The sequence below is a fragment of the Diceros bicornis genome, chromosome 5, assembly GCF_020826845.1.
Source record: "Diceros bicornis minor isolate mBicDic1 chromosome 5, mDicBic1.mat.cur, whole genome shotgun sequence".
In the NCBI taxonomy this organism is placed as follows: Eukaryota; Metazoa; Chordata; class Mammalia; order Perissodactyla; family Rhinocerotidae; genus Diceros; species Diceros bicornis.
In genome coordinates, this window is record NC_080744.1 from 70,382,597 (window position 1) to 70,404,201 (window position 21,605).

Consider the following 21,605-nt stretch of genomic DNA (forward strand, 5'->3'; position numbering starts at 1 on the left):
TCAGTTGGAACCCAAACACCCTCATTTACTAATGAGGTGACCTCAGGAAGTCACTTAACCACTGGCTTCAGTATTTTCATCTGTAAAACGGGGCTGCCAATATCTACATTAAAGTGTTGTTGTGAGGACTAAATTAGACTAGCCATATAAATGGCAAGCACATAATATGTGTCTATTTCAGTTAGAACTCTTTTGTCTACAAATTAGTTTAAATAGAAGGAATGTGTAGGCTACCAGAGCTGCAAAGTCTGGCAATTGGTCAGGCTTCAGGCAGAGTTTGATCAGGGCCCTGGCTCTGTCTCTTTGCATTCTCTGGGCTCTGCTTTCGTCTGTGTAATTTCCTTTTCTATACAGCTTCCCTCACAGTTACAAAATGACTACAGTTATTCTGGGTCTCATATGTACCTTCTGCAGCATCCGGAAGAAGAAAGCTCCTATCTCTTTGACGATTGAACGAAAGTCCAGGGGTTTGCTCTGATTATAACATGTAAGGTCAAGTACCAAACCAATCATTGTAGCTGAGGGCTATGCCATGCACTGACTGGTATAGGCCTAGGAGGCAAATGGATGGGATTATACTCAGTATCCTGAGGTATCCCGAGGTCTAGGCTCATCCATGTGGGATCCTGTCTTCTTCATATTTGTGTCGCCAGAGGCTGGCACAATGTTTAACACACAAAGAGATGCTCAGTAAGAGCTTGTTGAATGAATGATGATTGCTGAATGAGGATTTTATAAAATCTAAGGAAAGAGTATGTGTGTGGTTAGAACATCTAATCATTCTTTGAATCAGTTGCCCAGTTAGTGGTAATTTCTCAGATACTCTCTTCACTGAAATCCCAAATTACAAATGTTAACCTTCACCTTTTCCCACAGAACAGCTTGCTTCTTCCAGTTACACCAGTGAAAGCCCAAACAACCCCGCTTGCCAGGGCCTCATGAGCAGTCTGAAGGCTGCCCCATGCTGTCTTTACTCAGCTCACTTTAGCAGGGAGCATGAAAATCAAAAATCCAATTCCATTTTTAATCACTGGATCCAATAAAGAATATTAAATTTATCTTTAAATAGCTTTTTTTGTTTTGTTTTGTTTAATGTAAATGAGGAGGAAATTGAGGTTTGAAAGGGCAGGGCTTTTTCTTTTTTTTATCAGAGTATGTGTGGGCTGAACCCCGAGGGACATTCTCTGCAGCTAGCACAGAGATCTGGCAGGGTCAGGGTACAGAGTCCGGGGGAGCAGAACCACAGTGCCCAGGCCGTGGGGTGTGACAGAGAAGGTGGAACAGTCAGGCCCCACCCCTCAGAGATCCCCTTGTCCTGGGCCCAGCTGAGCACCCAGCATGGGAGGCGAGGGGAGGGCGTTGAGCCGGGTCACACAGCATTCAGCCTGAGCTGCTCCTGCACCTCCACCGCCAAGACCAAGCATAGGATGCCCAGTCAACAGCCCCTGTGCTGGGGGTAGGGGGGCTCAAACAAGTAACTATAGCATGTCCCTGGGTTTCAAACCCATATATCCTGCTAGTAACTGCCTGGATGGTCCACTGCCTTCTCAAACTCACCATGTCCAAATACAAACTTATCACTTTGCTCATGCCTTCTGCTCTCTGCTGCCCGTATCCAATCTGTAACAGCCCCCACAACCCCCCCAAACTTCCTAACCAGCTGCTTGGGCATCATCCTGTACCACTCCCTGCTCCCATCTGCCACGGCCATTGCTTACTAAGACCTATGGATTCTATCATCACAGTATCTCTTGCCTCTCCCCTCCTACCCCTCCCAGCCCCTCTCACCCCAATTGGTCTTTCTGGTTCCAGTCTCATCTCCTCCAGTCTTCTCTCCATGGTGTCACCAGATCTGTGCTTCTAGCACACAGATCATCATCCCCTCAAAAATCTTCAATAGCTCCCCATTGCCTACAGAATAAAGTCCATATTCTTCACTGGAGACCCAAGGCCCATGACTAGTCATTCTATTCTCACTTACAATGCGTGAGGAGCCCCATTCCCCGAACCAGAGGACTTCCTGCCTTTACTCGGCTGCTCTGGACACGGGCCTGCCTTCCCCCTGTCTTTTCCTCCTGAAATCCTACTCATCTTCCAGGCTCAGTTTCCACACTGCCTCCTGCAGGGCACCTCTCTGCTGAGTGAGTGGATAATTGCTTCCTCCTTCTGCTGCTGCCCTTTGCTGGTGTCTCTATTTCAGAACGTTTTTTATTTTGCCTGGGGTAGTGAGGAGGAAAAGTGGCCGGTCAACATATATTAAATAAACATTTACATTTGCACCAGGCACTGGTCGTGTGAATTTACACGCAGGATCTCATTTAATTCACACAGCAGAAGAGGTGGTCTGATACCCATTTCACAGTCAGGAACCTGTGGTTCAGCAAGGAGAAGCGATGTGCCCAAGCAAGTGCCAGAGCAGGTTCCATTCTGCCTCTTCTGACCCTGAGTCCAATGCAGTCTCTCCTCTACCTCCCTGGGCAAGGCAGCCCCCGAGTGGGCCAACCCTCTGGAAACAAAGCTGTTCTGTTTTATTTAAAGGGCCCTTGAGTCCAAAGCCGGCTGGCAGAACACACGCCTGTGATCACTAATTCATGTATGTCCTCCCTCCCAGCCCCTGCCCTCCCAATGCTCGTCGTGAATCAGGGCCCCAGGCCCAGGGGCAAGCAGGTCTGCATCATTTCCTGAATGTCACTAAACACATCTGTCACTCCTAGAGCTTCCCAAACGCCATCCTGGGTGCACCCAGGGAGGCTCTGAGCCGTATGGCCAGGGAGCCCCACTGTGAAATCCCATTATTGCTTTCAGCTAATTGGCTTTAAAGCACAAAAAGTAATTATGAAGGGGGCCATACACATGTGTTCCCACAGGGGCATGGGAAGTACACCATCCGGACAGGCTCGGAGAGCTTCCTCCTCTCTCCCTCCCCACTGGGAACTCATCTCTTCCCAAATTTCTTCCCTCCCTCCTGTGGCCTAGGCCGCCTTAGTGAGGCAGGATGGCTCAGGGAAACATTTATATTCAGACCTATAGATAATTGTGATGGGAGCAAGTTTTGAGATATTAACTCATGTTTTTCTCTCCTCCTATCCTTCCCTCTCTTTCCAGCTGGGAGCCAGCTCCAGGCCTCACTGTCCATGGGGAAGGATGTGGTAGAGTGGAGGGGGGAGAAGGGAAGGACAGAGGGAGGATTCCCAACCCTCTTGCACACCATTTCCTGCCCCCACCATCATCAGAGGGAACAGCTCCCTGGCGTGTCTAGGGCCATCCGGGGCCACCACAGAGCAGAAATGATGGACAGAAAAGATCGACATCTCAGTGGCAACCTGGGTGAAGGATGACTGAGGACAAGAGGTCTCCCCACACCCAAACCCCCTGACTTTGCATAAGACCACAGAACAGAGGCACGGCTGATTGCCCAGGAAAGGAGATGTTGTTTTAGAAACTCAGATGTTGCATTTAAGAAGATAAAGGCCAGAGATATTTCTCGTGCACCTGAGTTCTGGACTAGGATGTGAGGTCCTATGGAGGGAGCACGTACTATGGTTGAGGTCCTCTGTTAAGCACTTTGCATCCATTCCCTCTGACCTTCCCAGCAGCCCCCATTTCACAGACGGGTCAGAGGCCACAGGCAGGTGATGGGCAAGAAGGAGAAGCAGGTACCTAGCGTCTGAGGCTGGGCCGGGACCAGGCCAAGGACCCACTCCTCCCTCCCTCTGAGGGCTGTGCCAACCAGCTCCCCAAGAGGCTGCCACTGGCAGAGGGCCAGAGCTGGAGGAGGGGACGCACAGTCACACTCTCCCAGGGTCGCTGCCCCAGTGCTGGAATCTCCCCTATGGAGGGGATATTTGTACTAGGTGCTTCTACTCCGCCGGCCTGGCTGGAATCCTGTGATTGTCACAGAGGCCTAAGATGATTATGCCCACTTTCCAGGGGGTACAAGAGAGGCTGGGAGAAGATGCAGGAGCCCAGACAGTGGGAGCCAGAGGGAGAGTGAGGGGCCCGGGAGGGGTGAGAGGAGAGCCTCTGTTGATGGCTGGCTGCCTCAGCTGGAGGGTCAGGACCCAATTTCAAATATTATCCTCTGAATGGGGCCACCCATTCAGGAGACCCCGGAGCTGGGGGAGACAGAGCCGCCTTTCTGAGGCGCCTCCCACTGCAGAAGGGCTTACAAGGTGGTTAAGGCAACACACAAAACAGGAAACCCAATATTTGGCTAACAGAACACTGACCAAACCTGCCGAAGATGTCTTTGTCCCTGAGTAACCCAAATGGAGCTGGGCCAATGCATTATTTTTTATAAAAAGACACGAATCTCACGGCAAAAGCACTGAAGTGTACCGTAAATCGTCGGTGGTGGTTTCTTGGGGATATGGAAGAGGGATTAACGCAACACATCACACACAAAACATCCCCCAATCTCCTCCAAACCCTTCTCTCCACAAGCCCAGTCCTTCCAGTGTTGCCCGAACCTTTGTTCCTCTTTTCTCTTGTGCCCCCAAACCCTAAGCTGCCCCCTGTCTTTCTTTATTCCGCCCTCCCCTCCTCGGCCACCTGGGGAGTTTCCTCCATGTCCCAGAGCCTCTCTCTCCTCCCCTCCAGGGGGTTCCCCACTTTTCCTCAAATGGATCAGTTTGGCCTCTCAGTTTCTCCAACTCTGCATCTCAACTTTCTCCCTTCACCGCACAATCATTTCCAGGAGGCAGAGAGCCCACAAACAAGGGATCCGCCCTTCAGAAAAGGGGAAGGAGAGAGACTACAAATATTTGGTCATAATTTTCTTCCCTGACACCCTGTTTACATAGGCAGCACCGAGCCCCGCCTGCTCCTGGAAAGATCTCAGGACCCAGCTCCCATGAGCACTGGGGCAAGTAGGGCCCAGGGAGCCTTTAATGAGGACCTCTGCATCCCACTCCGCAGCCACCTGTGCCCTGACCTCTGCGACCCCATGTCCCCCTCATCTCCCCTGTTGCCCCGTCCTGCCTCAGCCCGCCCAGGGAGGCCAGTGCTAGAGGCCTCCAGGAGGCTCACCCCTGAGCAGGTCTTACAATGGGGCCTGGCAGGTCCAACCTGGAGAGTCTGGCTGGGGTTTTGGACCAGCCAGGAAGCTGCTGTGGACCGGGCTGGCTCAGGGCCGAATGATGGGCCAGCGAGGCAGGTCTGGAGCCCTCAGCAGGGCCCCCTCCCCACTCCTGGCTTCCTCCTGGCATCCAGCCCCCAGGTCCCACCCTGCACTTGGCCGAGTCTGTGGACTTCCACTACCGTGCGAGAGGCTCAGAGCTGCAGAAGGCCCCGGAGATGCTTAGCTGAGTCCAACTCCTGTGCTCAAGATGGGGATGTTGAGGCCCAAAGTCAGGGACTCTCACAAGGTCACACAGCTTCTGACAGTAGGAGCTGGAGCCTAGGTCTCCCAACTTCCAGACTAGTGTTTTCCCCACAACACAAAGAGATTACACAATTTCTAAGCTGGGCGGGGTCGGGGGGGGTGGGGGGGGGGTGTTGTTGACATGAATGAAATTAAAAATGGAGAGTGTGGGTTCTCTCATGGTTATTTGCATTTTAAGTGGAACTCAAAGATCAACTTCTTGACTTATAGGCAAATCCATCGAGACAGAAAGCGGACAGGGTTAGCCAGTGCCTAGGGGAAGCAGGAAAGTGGGGACCGACTGCCTCGTGGGCATGTGGTTTCCGAAGGTTCTGGAACTAGATAGTGGTGATGGTTGCACCACACTGTGAATGTACTTCAGGCCACTAAATTGGACACTTTAAAATGGCCAAAATGGTCAATTTTATGTTACGTGTATTTTACTACAATTAAAAAAAATCCACTTTAATAAATAAAACCTATTGTGAGGAAAGGCCAAGAGTTTGCTTTGCTTCTTCTCTTCTCCTTCCCTCCCTGTGCGGGGAGCGCTCCCAGGCTAAGGGAGACAGACACATGAGACACAGAAAGACCAAGAATCTATTCAAGGATAAGGAGCTAAAAACAAAACAAAACAAGGCGACAAAAGGAGTTGTTTCTGAAAAACCATCCAGGACCGGGGGAGGCAGCACAGCTCACAACAGGGGAGGGGCCTGTGAGCCCCGACAGCCAGGTTACCCAGCTGCACACACTGGCTCATTGCGGAGACCAGCAAAGCCTTTCTCACAGCTCTGAGGGAGGTGCCAGGGCCCCCTTGCTCCCCCACCCCCCGCGCACCACTGTACTTCCCAGCCACACCCTCTCTCTTCACCACCAAGCCCTGTCCCTCCCTGCTTGAAAGCACTGCTTCCAGCCTGCCTCCTCCTTCCTCACCCAGCCCACTCTGTTTTCACCCCTCTTATCAGAAAAACAGTAGGGCCTTGAAGATTTGCACACATTACCCGCTTTCTGTAAAAGTTTTCATATCAGACAATTTTCCATAGGTTTACAGTCTCAACTCATTTAAATGGGGTGTATGTGTGTGTGTGTGTGTGTGTGTGTGTGTGTGTGTCTTGTGGGGGAGGTGCTTTTCTTTTTTAATCCCCTCACTGAACTCCCCACGGTGCCCAGACTGCGTCCTGCACACAGTCAGTCCTCTGGCAGGAGGCTGGTGCTCAGCCTGGTGTGGGGGCCCTGACCCTCTGCCCCATAGTGCTAGGGGCTGGCGGCACCCACTGGAGGTGGGAGGGGGCTCCAGGGCAGGCAGAAGCCTCTGGTCACTCCAGAGCCAACCTCAGGAAAGCTTTGAAAATACCCCATAGAAAGGACTCCATTAGAGCTCATTCTCCTCAATTCCATTTGTGGAGAGGGGACATAGTGTGTGAGAGGCTGAATTCCTCCAGGTACAGGAGCCGTCAGCTTTGGAGATCTGAGCCCTGAAGTCCTGAGTAGTGCAGGCACGGGGAGGTTGGGCATCCACTTCATCCCAGAGGCTGCTATTGGCTGTGCCAAGGCCTGGCCTCAGAGGAACTGAACACCCAGGGGCATTTTCTCCGTGAGACTCAGACGCACACAAAGCCAGGTAGGGAGACCGGTGGAGTGGGGTCTGAGGCCCAGAAAGGGGAAGGAATGCGCTAAAGCCTCCACAGTGAAGAGGGCAACTCCTTCAGTGCTGGGGCCCCCGAGGGCCCTCAGGCATGAGTCCCCTTGTAGCACCAGTTCAAAGCAGTGCTGAGTCACTGCCCCCCCACTTCCTACAGTGTGGAGAGTGGGTCCACTGTCGTGGTCAAGGGATTCTTTAGCCAGCAACACTTAGCTCTGGAGATGGTGTATTAGTTTCCTGTGGCTGCTGTAACAAATTACCACAAACAGGGGGCTTAAAACAATAGATATTTGCTCACGGTTCTAGAAGCCAGAAGTCTGAAATCAAGGTGTCAGCAGGGCCACGTTCCCGCCTGTGAGATAATAGAAAAAATATATATTGGTCTCTGCTCTTGGTTCCTGACACAAGGCTCCTGAAACCCCTGTAAATTCCTATGTGATAAGAGCACTGGGAGCATCTTTTGTTCCAACATCTGGTCTTTGACCCCAGTTCCTAAAACTCTTGTAATTTCCTGGGTGATAGGAGTGTCTTTTGTTGTAATGAGGTGACTCTCTGTGGGCCTCTGGATGGCTGCTAGATGGGGGCTGCTCACAAGAAAGACCAAGCCCATAATTAGATCTTGGGATCTTCAGCCCTGCCCCCTATTCTCTTGAGAAGGGAGACGGGCGGGAAATGGAGTTAATGATGGATCGTGCCTGTGTGATGAAGCCTCTATAAAAATCCCAATAGTACGGGGTTCAGAGAGCTTCTGGATTGGTGAACACGTGGAGGTGCTGGAAGAGGGGCACGCCTGGACAGGCATGGAAGCTCAGCGGCCTTCCCACATACCTTGCCCTATGCATCCACGTACCCGGAGGGTGACACACCCCAACTCGGCAGGGACAGAAGCTCCTATGCTCAGGACCCTCCCAGACCTCACCCTAAGTATCTCTTCATCTGGCTGTTCATCTGTGTCCTTCATCACATTCTTTAATAAACCGGTAAACACAAGTAAATGTTTCCCTGAGTTCTGTGAGCCACTCTAGCAAATAATCAAATCCAAGGAGGAGGAGGTCATGGGAACATCTCATCTGTAGACAAGTCGGAAGGAAGTTGTGGGTCACCTGGGGACCTACTACTTGCGATTGGACTCTGAAATGGGTAGGGGGGGACAGTCTTGCAGGCCTGAGCCCTTAACCTGTGGAATCAGACTCTATTTCCAGGTAGACTGTGTCAGAATTGAGTTAAATTGTAGGACACCCAACTAGTGTCACAGAAAATTGCTTGGTGTGGGACCCCCCTACCCCACCCCACATTTGGTGACCAGAAGTGAAGTGTTCTGTGTGAAAGTAAAGGCAACACACAGGAAAGAAAGATACAGGAGGAGGAGAGGCTGAGTTTTTCCTAACACACCTCCGAAGGAGTTCCAGCTCCTGGTGGTCCCATGCCTTCCCTGGCTTGCGGCTGCCTTGCTCCAATCTTGGCCTCTGTCTTCAGAGGGTCTTCTCTGTGTCTTTTCTTCTTCTGTTTCTTTCTTTTTTTTTTTCTTTGTGAGGAAGATTAGCCCTGAGCTAACAGCCGATGCCAATCTTCCTCTTTTTTTGCTAAGGAAGGTTGGCCCTGGGCTAACATCCATGCCCATCTTCCTCTACTTTATATGGGACACCACCACAACATGGCTTGACAAGCGGTGCGTTGGTCCACGCCCGGGATCTGGGCCTGCAAACCCTTGGGCCGCTGAAGCGGAGCGCACAAACTTAACCGCTATGCCACCGGGCCGCCCCCTCCTCTTCTGTTTCTTATGAGGACGTTAGTCATTGGATTTGGGGCCTACCTGGATAATCTAGATTGATCTCACCTGGAGATCCTCAGTTATATATTACAAAGACCCCCTTTTTCTAAATAAGGTCACATTCACAGGTTCTGGGGGTTAGGAAGTGGACACACCTTTTGGGGAGCCACCATTCAACCCACTACATATGTCACTGGACTGCCCCACTCCCCCAACTGCCAGACAGATCCTGTTGTTTGTCTACTCTTTGTGGTAATAACAGCAACAGGAACACTAACAGGTAACATTTACTGAAAGCTTAACTAAGTGCCGGGCACCATGCAAAGCCCTTAACATCTATTAACTCATTTAATTGTCACCCCAATCATTTGAGGTGGGTGCTATTATCTCCAAATTACAGATGAGAACACTGAGGATCAGAAAGGATCGTGTTACTGGGAACAGGTTAACACAGAACTCAACCCCAAGGCTCCTGAGGCCAGAAGGGACTTAGAAAAAGGTAAGAGACAGAGGAATTGCCCCCTGGGGCTGGAGAGGGGGAGGAGCCGAGGGAGGTGATGGACGAACTCTGGCAGGCACTGCTCTGCCTCTTCAGCCATGTTACCCCAGGCAGGGGCCTGGCCGTCTCTGACCTTCTGGGTCAAGTGAGGTGTGGGGTGGACTCTTCCTGGCTCAGCCAGCCACGGCTCCAGGACACTGGACTTAACCCTGGATGCACATTAGGATCCCTTAGGAGCTTTTAAAAATCCTGATGTCCAGGCCACACTCCAGCCAACCACAGCAGAATCTGGGGGTGGCATCCAGGCATGGGCAGCTTTTAAATGTCCCCAGGTCATTGCACCGTGCAGTCTGGGTTGAGAACTGCTGCTCCAGTCTGTTCATTCTCTCTGGTCCACTGTGCCCAGCCGGGAAGTTGAGGCTCTGCACCCCTGTCCCCAGGAGTTCCTGGATGGCTGAGATGCTCGTCTGACTGGGTGCAGGTGAGGGACACCTGGAGGCAACAGTATGAGCTGGGGTGGGGCAGGAAAAAGGGAAACGGGTCCTTCAGGGTGGGGGTGGACGCCTGCCAGACCCCTGACCCTGACAGGAGCTCGGGCTCTACAGGCCTTCTGAACCTAGTCCCAGGGAGGAAAGGCCTGTAGGGCTTATGCATGGCAAGTTTGGGGTATCAGAGTGGAGCAGGACACGGGGACTCCCACCGTGTGACCTCTAGGGTGAAGGGCCGCAGGAAACAGATGGGGGATTAATGCCAATCGGGACCAGCTCTGGCTGGACCTGACCAATCAGGACCACAGGGACGCCTGTGGGGGCCTTGCCCCGGCCTGTCCATTGCAGCTCTAATGGCTGGGTGGCTGGGTGCGGGGGGTGGGGGTTGCTGAGGCCCAGAAAGGGCTAGCACTGGGGATCTGTGTCAGAACTGCGGAGATTGTGTGGCTGCCTCAGCTGAGGTGACTGATCAGATGGCTCAGGCTGCTGGAGCCAGTCAAAACCTGGAATTCTGTGCCTGGGGTTGGAGAAAGCAACAAGGAGAGGCAGGGAGGAAAATCCACGGTTCCTTCTTTTCTAAGAATGAGGAAGCATGGCCCTTCTTTGATCATTCAGGAACTAGGTTTTAAGCCCAGGTTAAGAACTCTTTTTGATTCCGGAAAAAAAGTTGCTATGGTTGGATTCCACCCAGCCTTCCAGACCCAAATCTCACCTCCTCCAGGGAGTTGTCTCCGTCTATGTCAGTCCTTCCCTGGTCTCTCTGACCTGCCTCCACATTTCTGAAGGTCTGCCTCCTTCTGTCTCTATGTGTCTACCTCTCATGGGCTCTTTTTCTATTCTCCCCCCCACATATCTCTCGTGCGCGTGCGTGTCTGTCTGTCTGTCTGAGTCTCTCCTTTCCCCTCTACCCCTTAGAAAGCTTATTTTGCAGATGCTATTTTGTAGTGAAATTTTGGCTTCAGCATCTCTTTTCTCTCTCTCAATCTCTCTTCCTGTCTCTTTCTGTTTCCCTAAGTCTGTCTGTGTCTCTTTCTCGCTACCTTGCTCTGTCTATATGTCTCTCCCTGTCTGTTTCTCTCTCTGCTGTTTCTGTTTCTCTCTGTGTCCTTCTCAGCATCACTGTCTGACTCTATCTTACTTTATCTGCTATTGTCTCTCTCTCTCTCTCTCTCCCATTCTGAGTTTCCTGACTCTGTTTTTTCTAATAGACAATGACAGTCATAGAAGCAAGAATGTTAGTGTTAGAGAGAGAGGGGGGAAAAGGGGAGAGAGAGACAACTCACTCATATCTGCTCCTAGAAAAGCTCACACTTGGGTGGACCCTGGACCTAGGCTGGGCTTTTTCCCTGGCACTAAACTGCCACCATTGCTGACTGTCAGGATTGTTAGTGCCCAGCTGGCCAGCAGAGGTCAGGTACCAGGCACAGGACTCCCCGGGGTACGCCACAGGAGGGCCCAGCCCCACACGGCCCTGCCCTCTCGACCAGAGTCACAGCTCTCTAGGCCCACAGCTTGGCCTTCTAAGTCTTATTTCTGAGAAGCCAGATTGAATTAGCTGCTGGGCCCATCTGGCCAGCCCTTGGCCTAATACTATTTGGCAGCTCATGCCTCAATGCCAACCCCAGCCTCCGTGGCCTCACGGCCAGAAATCCAATTTGCCACAGCTTAATTGAGCCCTGGACTCCCGGGGGCACTGGCCCTCCGGCCCTCCTGCCCAGCCAGCAGCAGATTTCCTGGTGATTAGGAGAAGGAGGGAAAAACAGCAGGAGCCAAGTTAATTTCAATTACCCTCATTTTCCCCTTGGAGCAGCACACACCCCTCGCTAAGTGCGCCTCTGTTTCAGCTGCAGTAGACGCTGATAAGTATTAAGTATTTGGAGCTCTCAGGGTGCCCCAGACACCTTGCATTTATCTGCTGACTCTGTTCAGAGAGCAGACTGTGCCCCCCACCCCGACCTGTTGGCCTGCAGCATTTCGTCCTATTTTACAGAGCTCCAAGAAGCAGGCTCAGAGATGCTGTCAATGCCCAACTTGCCATAGACCTGGGTCTCCCACGGTCACTGGCTCCCGTCTGCTTCTGGGGGAATCACAGACTGGGCTCCGCTAAGGTTTTATGACTCTGGTGGGAATCACTCCTCTTCTCTGCACTTCCCCCATCCTCCTGGGAGCTCAGCTAGGGCAGCCAGCTCTGCCGAGACGGCAGCCTGATAGCTGTGGTTTCCTGGGGAAGGACTGGCTAAGTAGGAGGCAGCCACCTTTCTTATGCCTAGAGATGCTAGGTCCAGACTGTGACCAGAGCTGTGTCCAGAACAATGTCTAGAGCTGCACCCTGTCCAGACTCAAAAAGATACCGGCATCAGTCCTTAGGGACGATCAAGTCCAACACCGAGGTCCAAAGGCTGGAGGCCACTTGTTCAAGGTCACACAGCAAGTCAGTGACGAGCAGGATTCTGTTGTATAACCCTCATTCAGGGGGCCTGCTCTCCAACCCGGGGCCTTCTCCATCTGACTGGGGAAATAGACATTCCTAGGTGGGTTCCCTACCACTGAGCATGCTCACTCACCAGTCTCTGGGAGGGGTGGGGTCCAATGAGGAGCAAGCTTGGTGTCAGGCCAAGTCCACATATCCTGGCACCTGGCTGGATTCATGAGTTCATGAGCTACAAGGAACTTCCACACAGGTGCTCCCCATCTGCCAGGGCAGCCCACCCTACTTAGCACCGTAGCAAACACCAGGAGCCTGAGTTGGGAGTCGGGGAGACAGTTCCAAAAGTGCTGCTTGGCTTCAAGCCACTGAGAGAGGGAGATACCCTTAGGGCTGCAGCCTGAGGGCCCAAGTCCCAGAGTCCTCTGGGTCTTCCGGGCACCATACCCTTTGCAGGACCTGGATGCCCCTGGAGGTGCTCAGAGCTCCCCCCCAGAACTGCCCTGCACATGGAGCAGGATGATGTCTGGGCCCTGCTTCCTGGGGATGGGGAAGCCTCAGGGACTCAGGGAAGCAGCTGAGGGAAAAGGGGCTCAGTCAGGCTCTGTCCAAGGCTGGGAAAAGGAGCAGGTGATCTGGAAATAACCTTAGGTCGGGAGGAGGAGACGGCCGACCCTTTTGCCATAGAGGTGGCCTGATTTCTCCGCACTATGAGCACTGGCGGGAGGCTGAGGGAGTGTAGTGAAATCTGTCTGGTGTTGAACCTGCCAGGACTGGCCCAGGCCCCCTGCTTCTCTAAGGCTGCCCCTGGTCTTGACAATGAGCCTCAGATCTTCAGCAACAGGTGGGCCTGGCTGGAGCATCCTCCCCCACCCACAGCTGGTCTCCTGACAGTCACCTCTGAGAGGCCCCAGGGCTACTTGTGCCTCCCACAGGAAGGAAGGCAGGCCCCAGGTTGCTGTGAGGCCCTGGCCCTCATCTCACCCCTGATAGACCCTGGCACAACAGACCAAAAGCCAAGCCAGAAGTGCCACTTGGATCCATCCCACCCCATTGCCTCAGTCGTCTACTGGACTTCTGTAGGTCAGGGGGGTTCATAGTGGGCCTTGGAACCCTAAAGTTTCCCCTGGACCAACAGTTCTCAAACTCTCAGGGTCTCAGGGCCCCTTTGCACTTTAAAAAATTATCAAAGATCTGGGGCCGGCCCGGTGGCGCAAGCGGTTAAGTGCGCGCGCTCCGCTGCGGCGGCCCGGGGTTCGCTGGTTCGGATCCCGGGCGCGCACCAACGCACTGCTTGGCAAGCCATGCTGTGGCGGCATCCCATATAAAGTGGAGGAAGATGGGCACAGATGTTAGCCCAGGGCCGTCTTCCTCAGCAAAAAAAAGAGGAGGATTGGCGGATGTTAGCACAGGGCTGATCTCCTCACAAAAAAAAAAAAAAAAAAAAAAATTATCAAAGATCTCACTTACATGTGGAATCTAAAAAAGCCCAACTCCGAGAAACAAAGAGTAGAGTGATGGTTACCCGGGGCTGGGGGGCGGGGGAAACGGGAGGTATTGGTCAAGGGGTACAAACTTCCAGTTATAAGATTAACGAGTTCTGTGGATCTAATGTGCAGCATGGTGATTATAGCTAACAATATTGCATTATATACTTGAATGTTCCTGAGAGTAGATCTTAAATGTTCTCACCACAAAAAAGAAATGGTAATTATGTGACAGGATAGAGGTATTAGCTGATGCTCTAGTGATAATCATTTAGCAATACATAAATGTATCAAATCAACACCTTGTGTACCTTAAACTTACACAATATTATATGTCAATTATATCTCAATAAAGCTGAAAAAAAATTATCAAGGATTCCAAAGAGGTTTTGTTTCTATGAGTTATATCTATTGATACCTACCATTTTAGAAATTAGAACTGAGAAATATTTTTAACTATTGATTAATTTAAGAATAACAATACACCACTACATATTAACATAAAACACATTTTTATGTAAAATAAGCTTATTTTCCAAATTAAAAAAAGTTTAGTGAGAAGAGTGGTTTACATTTTGCAAACCTCTCTAATGTCTGGCTTTAAAAGAAGACACCTGGATTCTCATATCTGCTCTGCATTCAATCTGTTGTAATGTGTTGTTTTGGTTCAAGTGTATGAAGAGAAGATGACCTCACAGAGCTTTGTAGTAGGAAAAGGGAGGAATGTTTTAATAGTCTTTTCAGACAATTGTGAATATTCTTCTTAAATACTAAAAATCAACAAGTGGTCGCTTTTTAAAGGTTAGTTGCAAAGTGGAATCCGAAACCATATCGATGAAAATTTGGTACTCTGATACATCAAAATCTATTGGTCTATCTTGACTTCAAATGAATCTTTTACCCATGTATAATTTTGTAATATCATGCATTGGTCATTTGGAAAATATTGGTTTCCTGAGTTATGCAGATCTTTCAAATGAAGACACATTTTATTATACAATATTTTTAAAAATCACATTTATTAATAATATGACAGATGTCCTAAGGAAAGTCTTGAAGTATTGGAAAGATGTTAAGCTTGTGGGTGGCAAATACAAGTTTTCCCAAATTCTCATTTTTACTTGAAAGCTCAAATTTTATCATTGCCAACAAGGACTGTCAGTTGTTTTCCTTGAAGGGACAAGCTTTGTTCATTTTTTGAGAAAATGCCAGCCACATGCCCAAGTCTGAATAACTAGAGTTTGTCTGTCAGCAGTCCTTGCAAGCAAAAATGGTGTTTCATGAAAAATGCAGCTAGTTCAGTTCACAACTCAAATGATTGCACAAATGTTTTTCTTCAAGATAGTCATCATATTTTGGTATAAAGCTGAAGTGCTTTATGTGTACTTCCCATTTCTTCACATGGATTATTAAGAAGATGTGAAATCAGGGGTTGAGGTTTAAAAAAATTATCTTTTTTTTTTTGCTTCATCAAAAAAGGTTGTAAGTGAAACTGGCATTTCATTCACTGAGAGTGCATGGTGGTGTAGATTATAATGACCACCAGGAGGGTTTGGTGGCACCATCTTGATACAGAGTAGGGCACCAGCAGTTTTATCCCTGTTTTCCTTCTCTGCACTTACTACTTCTGCCATGTGTGGGGAGCTTTCCCCATCCAGCAAGTCTCAGGCACCAGCTGGGTGTCCTACAATTAAACTCAACACTCTCTACCTGGAAATAGTGTCAGATCTCACAAGTTAAGGGCTCAGTCCCACACGACTGTCCCCACTTCAGACACCTATCGCAAGTCCAGATTGTCACCTGTGCTTCTGATGACCTCCTCGAGTTCAATAATTTGCTACAGCCACTCACAGGACTCAGGAAAAGTTTACTTACTAGATTACCAGTTTATTATAAAGGATACAACTCAGGAACAGCCAGATGGAAGAGAGGCAGAGGGCAAGGGATGGGGGTGGGAGCGCAGAGCGTCATGCCCTCTCCAGGCATGCCACCCTCCCAGCACCTCCACGTGTTCAACAACTGGCGTGCTCTCCACACCCTATCCTTTAGAGATTTTTATGGAGGCTTCATCATGTAGGCAAGATTGATGAACTCATTGGCCTTTGGTGATTAAGTCCTCTCCCAGGAGGTTACGGGGTGGGACTGAAAGTTACAACCCCCTAATCACACGGTTGATTCCCCTGGCAAACAGCCCCCATCCCTAGGGGCTTTCCAAAAGTCACCTCCTTAACATACAACTCAGGTACAGTTGAAAGGGGCTTGTTATGAATAACAAAAGATGTTCCTTTAGCCTTTATCCCTCTTATCACTTAGGAAATTACAAGAGTTTTAAGACCTGTGTGCCGGGAACCATGAATGAAAACCAAAAAATATATTTCTTAACATGTCACAATATCACAACCCCCCATTGCTTTTGCATTATTGGTACAAAAGGCAAATATCATAGTATTTTATGAAAATAATTTTGACCTTGTAGACCTCCTAAAAAAGTTTTGGGGACCAGAGGTTCATGGACCACACTTTGAAAACCCCTGCCCTAAGGTGTGCTTATCAAACTTCAGCATGCATAAGAATCACCTGGAGAGTTTATTAATATGCAGATGCATGGGCCCTCCCCCCAAATTCTGAATTCGTAGGTCTGGGGTGGGGCCTAGGATTACGCATTTCTAACAAGCTCCCAGGTGATACTGATGTTGCTGGTCCACCAACAAAACTTTGAGCAGAAAGACCCAAGAGGATAACAGTAAATATTTTCAGAGGATGTTAGCAAGTATCCCCCCAAAAAAGCATTTTGTGGTCAAAGACTTTTGGGAAACACTAGGTTAATCAAAATTAAACAAATTTCTTTGCTGCAGAACTCCTCAGAGCCCGTAACATACTAATGTGCATTAGGATCTCCAAGAGGGGGACGGAGTGTTGGGGTCCCAAACCTCACACATTAGTGGTCCTCAAAGCACACTTTCTGAAAGCTTCTGAAGCAGCCTGTTTGTGCTCCCCAGGGGTAGGGATGAGTGGCAATGGGTGGGAGGGGTGAGACAGTGCACCCCCAGGCTCCTCTTCCTCCTCTCTCCCTCCCAGGCCAGCTCTACTGGGGCCTCACATCTCATCCATTTCCCCGGGAGTGGGCAGCGGGGGCCATCCAATATAAGTAAAGGGCAGCGTCACACCACACTTGGCACACCGAGTGTTGTTTGCTTTCCATTCCTTACAGGCCCCTTGCCCAGCCCGTGACAGACTATTTCAGACACAGATCACCAAAACACAGGGAGATGCTGTTCCAAATGCACTTGGAGTGTTTTTTAGAGTGTTTTCTCTTTACACTTCCACACCAGTGAGTTCCCTGCACCTCTCTACGAGGCAGGTGTGCACTTCTGGAGAGCACAGAGGCGGTCACAAATTCCATTCTCGGAAAAAGACACGGAGTTGCAGAAGAAATCCAAATGGAGGTTCAAGGCTCCTGGGGGACAATTCTTATGACTTCTAGGACAGGGTCAGTTATAGGGGATCAGGGAGACCCCTCCTCTGGTGACATGACTACAGGCATCTGGAGCCTCGGGGACAAAGGCCCACCTGAGAGGGGAGGCGGGTCCCAGGGAACCTTGCTAACCAGCCTTCCTTGGCCCAGAGCGGGTGGGGGAGGGAGGGAGACAGCTAGGAGGATGTAGGACTTGCCAGCTGCCTGGGGACAGACACTGCTGCCTCCGTGGTGAATGGCACTGGCTGAGCTGTTTAATTGGGAGGGAGCTCAGATGCTTGGCCTGCCCAGAGGGTGTGAAGGCGGCCGTGCTGAAAGGAGTCACACAGCCTGAGCTTGTTCTGATCGACTCTCTGCAGACTCTCTGTTGTTGGAGGGGGAGGACGGAGGTGTCCCAGAAAATGGTGCAACCATCCAGAGATATTCTATGCCAGATGTGAGGGAACTTCCCGAATTATAGCGAGGGGCCTCCCTTCAGAGTCATTTGTGTTGCCATTAAAAAAAAGGAAAAATTGACCGTGCACCACGTGATAAGCGTATAGGAGATTGTGGAGGATAGAAGAGGGGCCTAACTCAGCCTGGCAGGCACCAAAGGCTTTCTGGGCAAGGTGACCCTGGAGCTCCCAAGGGGAGGTGGGTAGTGAGGAGATGGGAGTCTAGGACTGTCACACTATGGATGTCCCTCCACATGGAAAGAAGCAGCAAGAGGCGGGCAGAAGTGGCCCTCCCTCAAGATGAATTTGAGCCAATTAGGAATAGAAGGGGTGCAAGGGTGTTCCAGGCAGAGGGGCCGGCACGGACAAAGGCTGGGAGGCACCCAGGAGAGCACGGCTCGCTGAGAAACTACAAAGAGATGAGGCTGAGACACAGGCAGAGTCCAGCTCACAAAAGGCCTTGAATGTCATGCTAAGGATTGGGGATTTGATCCTGCTGGCTTTAAAGGTCAACTGAAGAGTTCAAGCAGGGAAGCGCCAGGCTCAGATCTGCGCTTTTGGAAGGTCACTCTGGCTGTGGCAGTGTGTGCTGGGGGAGGAATGGCTGGAGGGGGCAGGGCCATGAGGATTCCGGGGGGGACAGTGAGGATGCGTTAGGGCAGTGGCTGTGAGAATGGAGGGGAGAGAGAGGCTAGGAGCTCCACAGGCGGAGTCCCAGGTGGGGAGTGGGAGAGCCAACCAAATAGCAGTGGTGTGTGTTGGCAGCGGTGGGGGGAGGCTGTGCAGTGTGTCCTCATAGAGTGGCCTGGTGATTGGGTGTTCAAGGGCTCAAAGCCGATCCCACCTCTGTGACAACTGGACAAGTGGCAGGTAAGGTCTCAGCACAAGCAAAGTCCAGTTCAAGGTGGACACTGACAAGCCATCTTTATATCCTCTTCCTCATTCACGTGATGGATCACTGACCGAAACGTCTAAACCCACAACAGCAAAGAGGATGGAAGGGGGCCAGTAGCAGACAAGTGATCTCAACAGGGCTCTGGAAGATGGAAAGGAGGTGGAGACCTTTGGGATGGAATACAGGGAGCAGAAGCCCAGAAAATATGCAGAGGGACTGGAGCAAGGGGGCTCCTCCATCTGCCATGGGAACCTCAGAGAGCCTGCCGGCTAAGGGCAGGTATCACAGAGGGCGGAGCAAATGAGGCTCTAAGTTTGGACAGTTAATGCCGCTTCCCAAGTCATGAATGCACGAGGCACTTACCCCAAGGAAGAAAATCAGAGCTTCTTCTCTAAAGATAATTGAATAAACTGCCTGGTGAGAGTGGGTGCTGCTAATATGGTTATCAGTATTCTTGATTAAGTCCTTATTCTAGCATTTAGGGGTCCCCTGGTGTAACACCTGGTTCCCCATCTATTCCCTCTAAGCTCTGCCCACACAACCCCAGGTCAGCCTGTTTAAATACGAAAGGATACCAGGTAGCCCCACACATTAGACAAAGGTTCCGACGTGAAGGAGAAAGAGCAAAAGAAGTCCTCAGAGAAAATTCACAGAATAAAAGATAACTTTAAAAAGAAAGAAAGGAAATTTGTATCCTCAGGAAAGCTCAGGAAAATAATGCATCTTAAAAGGAAAAAACAAGACATTAAGAAAAAAGGAACAGAGAAAGAAATAACTTTAAAAATTGTGGTAAAATTGGGGCCGGCCCGGTGGCGCATAGCGGTTGGGTGCGCGCGCTCCGCTGCGGCGGCCCGGGGTTCGCTGGTTCGGATCCCGGGCGCACACCGACGCACTGCTTGGTAAGCCATGCTGTGGCGGCGTCCCATATAAAGTGGAGGAAGATGGGCACCGATGTTAGCCCAGGGCCGTCTTCCTCAGCAAAAAAAGAGGAGGATTGGCGGATGTTAGCTCAGGGCTGATCTCCTCACACACACAAAAAAAAAAAAAAAAAAAAAATTGTGGTAAAATATACATAACATAAAATTTACCATTTTAACCATTTAAAGTGCACGCAGTTCAGTGGCATTAAGTACTTGCACATTGTTGTGCAACCATCACCACCATCATCTCCAGAACTTTTTTCATCTTGCAAAACACAACTCTGTACCCATCAAAAAATAACTCCCCACTCCTCCCTCCCCACAGCCCCTGGCAACCACCATTCTACTTTCTATCTCAATGAACTTGACTATTCTAGGTACTTCATATAAGTGGAATCATACAGTATTTGTCTTTTTGTGACTGGCTTATTTCACTTAGCATAATGTCCTCAAGGTTCATCCATTTGTAGCATGTGTCAGAATTTTCTTACTTTTTAAGGCTAAATAATATTCTATTGTGTATGGAAACAACCTAAATGCCCACCAACGGATGACTGGATAAAGAAGATGTGGTATATATGTACAATGGAATACTATTCAGCCATAAAAAAGATGAAATCTTGCCCTTTGCCACAACATAGATGGATCTTGAGGGTATTATGCTAAGCGAAGTCATATGGAGAAAGCCAAATACCGTATGATTTTACTCATATGTGGAAGATAAAAACAACAACAACAACAACAGCAAACAAACACACAGACACAGAGATTAGATTGGTGGTTACCAGAGGGGAAGGTGGCAGGGAGGAGGGTAGAAGGGGTAAAAGGGCACATATGTACAGTGACAGAGGGCAATTAGACTCTGGGTGGTGAACACGAAGTAATCTACACAGAAATCGAAATATAATGATGTACACCTGAAATTTACATAACGTTACCTCAATAAAAGAAAAAATATCCCATTGTGTGTATATACCACATCCGTTGATGGACACTCAGCCTGTTTCCACCTTTTGGCTCTTAGAAATAATGCTGTTATGAACACAGATATACAGATATAAAAGAAATAACTTTTGAAAATTAAAAATATGTTTGTTGTAATAAAACTCTTAATAGATGGTTTGGAAAATAAAGTGGTGAAATCTCCAGAATGTGGAACAAAATGCCAAAAAGAAAAATATACGAGAGGAGAGATACTACTTTGAGGAATCATTCAAGAAGTTCAACCTCCAGCCAGTTGGCATTCTGGAAAGAGGACAGAGAAAAACAAAGGGGAAAGAGTTATCAAAGAAAGAATAAAAGAGAATTTCTCAGAGCCATGGGCTGGCCATGCTGAGGCCCTACTGCATGTCTTGTACCACGTGGGTGCTGGGACTACAATGGGCCACAGTCCTACCACAAGGCGCCGAGTGTCTTGGGAGAAAGAGAGACAGAAACCAAGCAGCAGCATAAATTAATGTAAAATTGCAACTAGAATACACGTCACAAAGGAGGCTATGGAAACTTAGGCCAGAGAAGGGCTTCTGAGACAGGGACATCCGAGCCCAGGAGTAATCAGGCAGGGGAGGGAGGGAGGGAGGAACGTTTGCGGCAAAGGGAACAGCATCTGCAAAGCCATTGTGGCCAGAGGGAGCACGATGAGTTTGAGGAGCTAAAAGAAGGCCTGTGAGGCTGGGGCTCCCACAGGCTTCCTAGGCTGTGTGGGGGTAAGTGGTGGGGCAGACCGCATGGGGCTCCGAGAGCCCAAGAGCAGTAAGAAGCCAGGTCCTAGAAACAAAAGCAGGTCCCCAGGGAGAAGAGAAATGCTTTCTATTCCTTCCAGACACCAGGACCAAGAAATACAGCACAAGTTAAATCCTCAGCAGCTACACCTTCCCACTTTGGTCCTTGGTGGGACATCCAGTTCCACCCGGAAGAGCTAAGTCTCGGCCCTGCCCTGAAAACCAAAAGGGGGCGCTGTGAGGCTCAAACCAGAGAAAGGCTGGGAACACGCTCCTCAGACGAAATCACAGGCACCCTTGTCCTAAAAGCCAGGCTGGGGGACTGGTGACTGATGGGGCGAGCTGGAGGTGAGGTGTTCAGACTTGTGGATGCACATTTAGGCAGTTTCTTTTTTTGTATGAGGAAGATCAGCCCTGAGCTAACACCCGACGCCAATCTTCCTCTTTTTGCTGACGAAGATTGGCCCTGGGCTAACATCTGTGCCCATC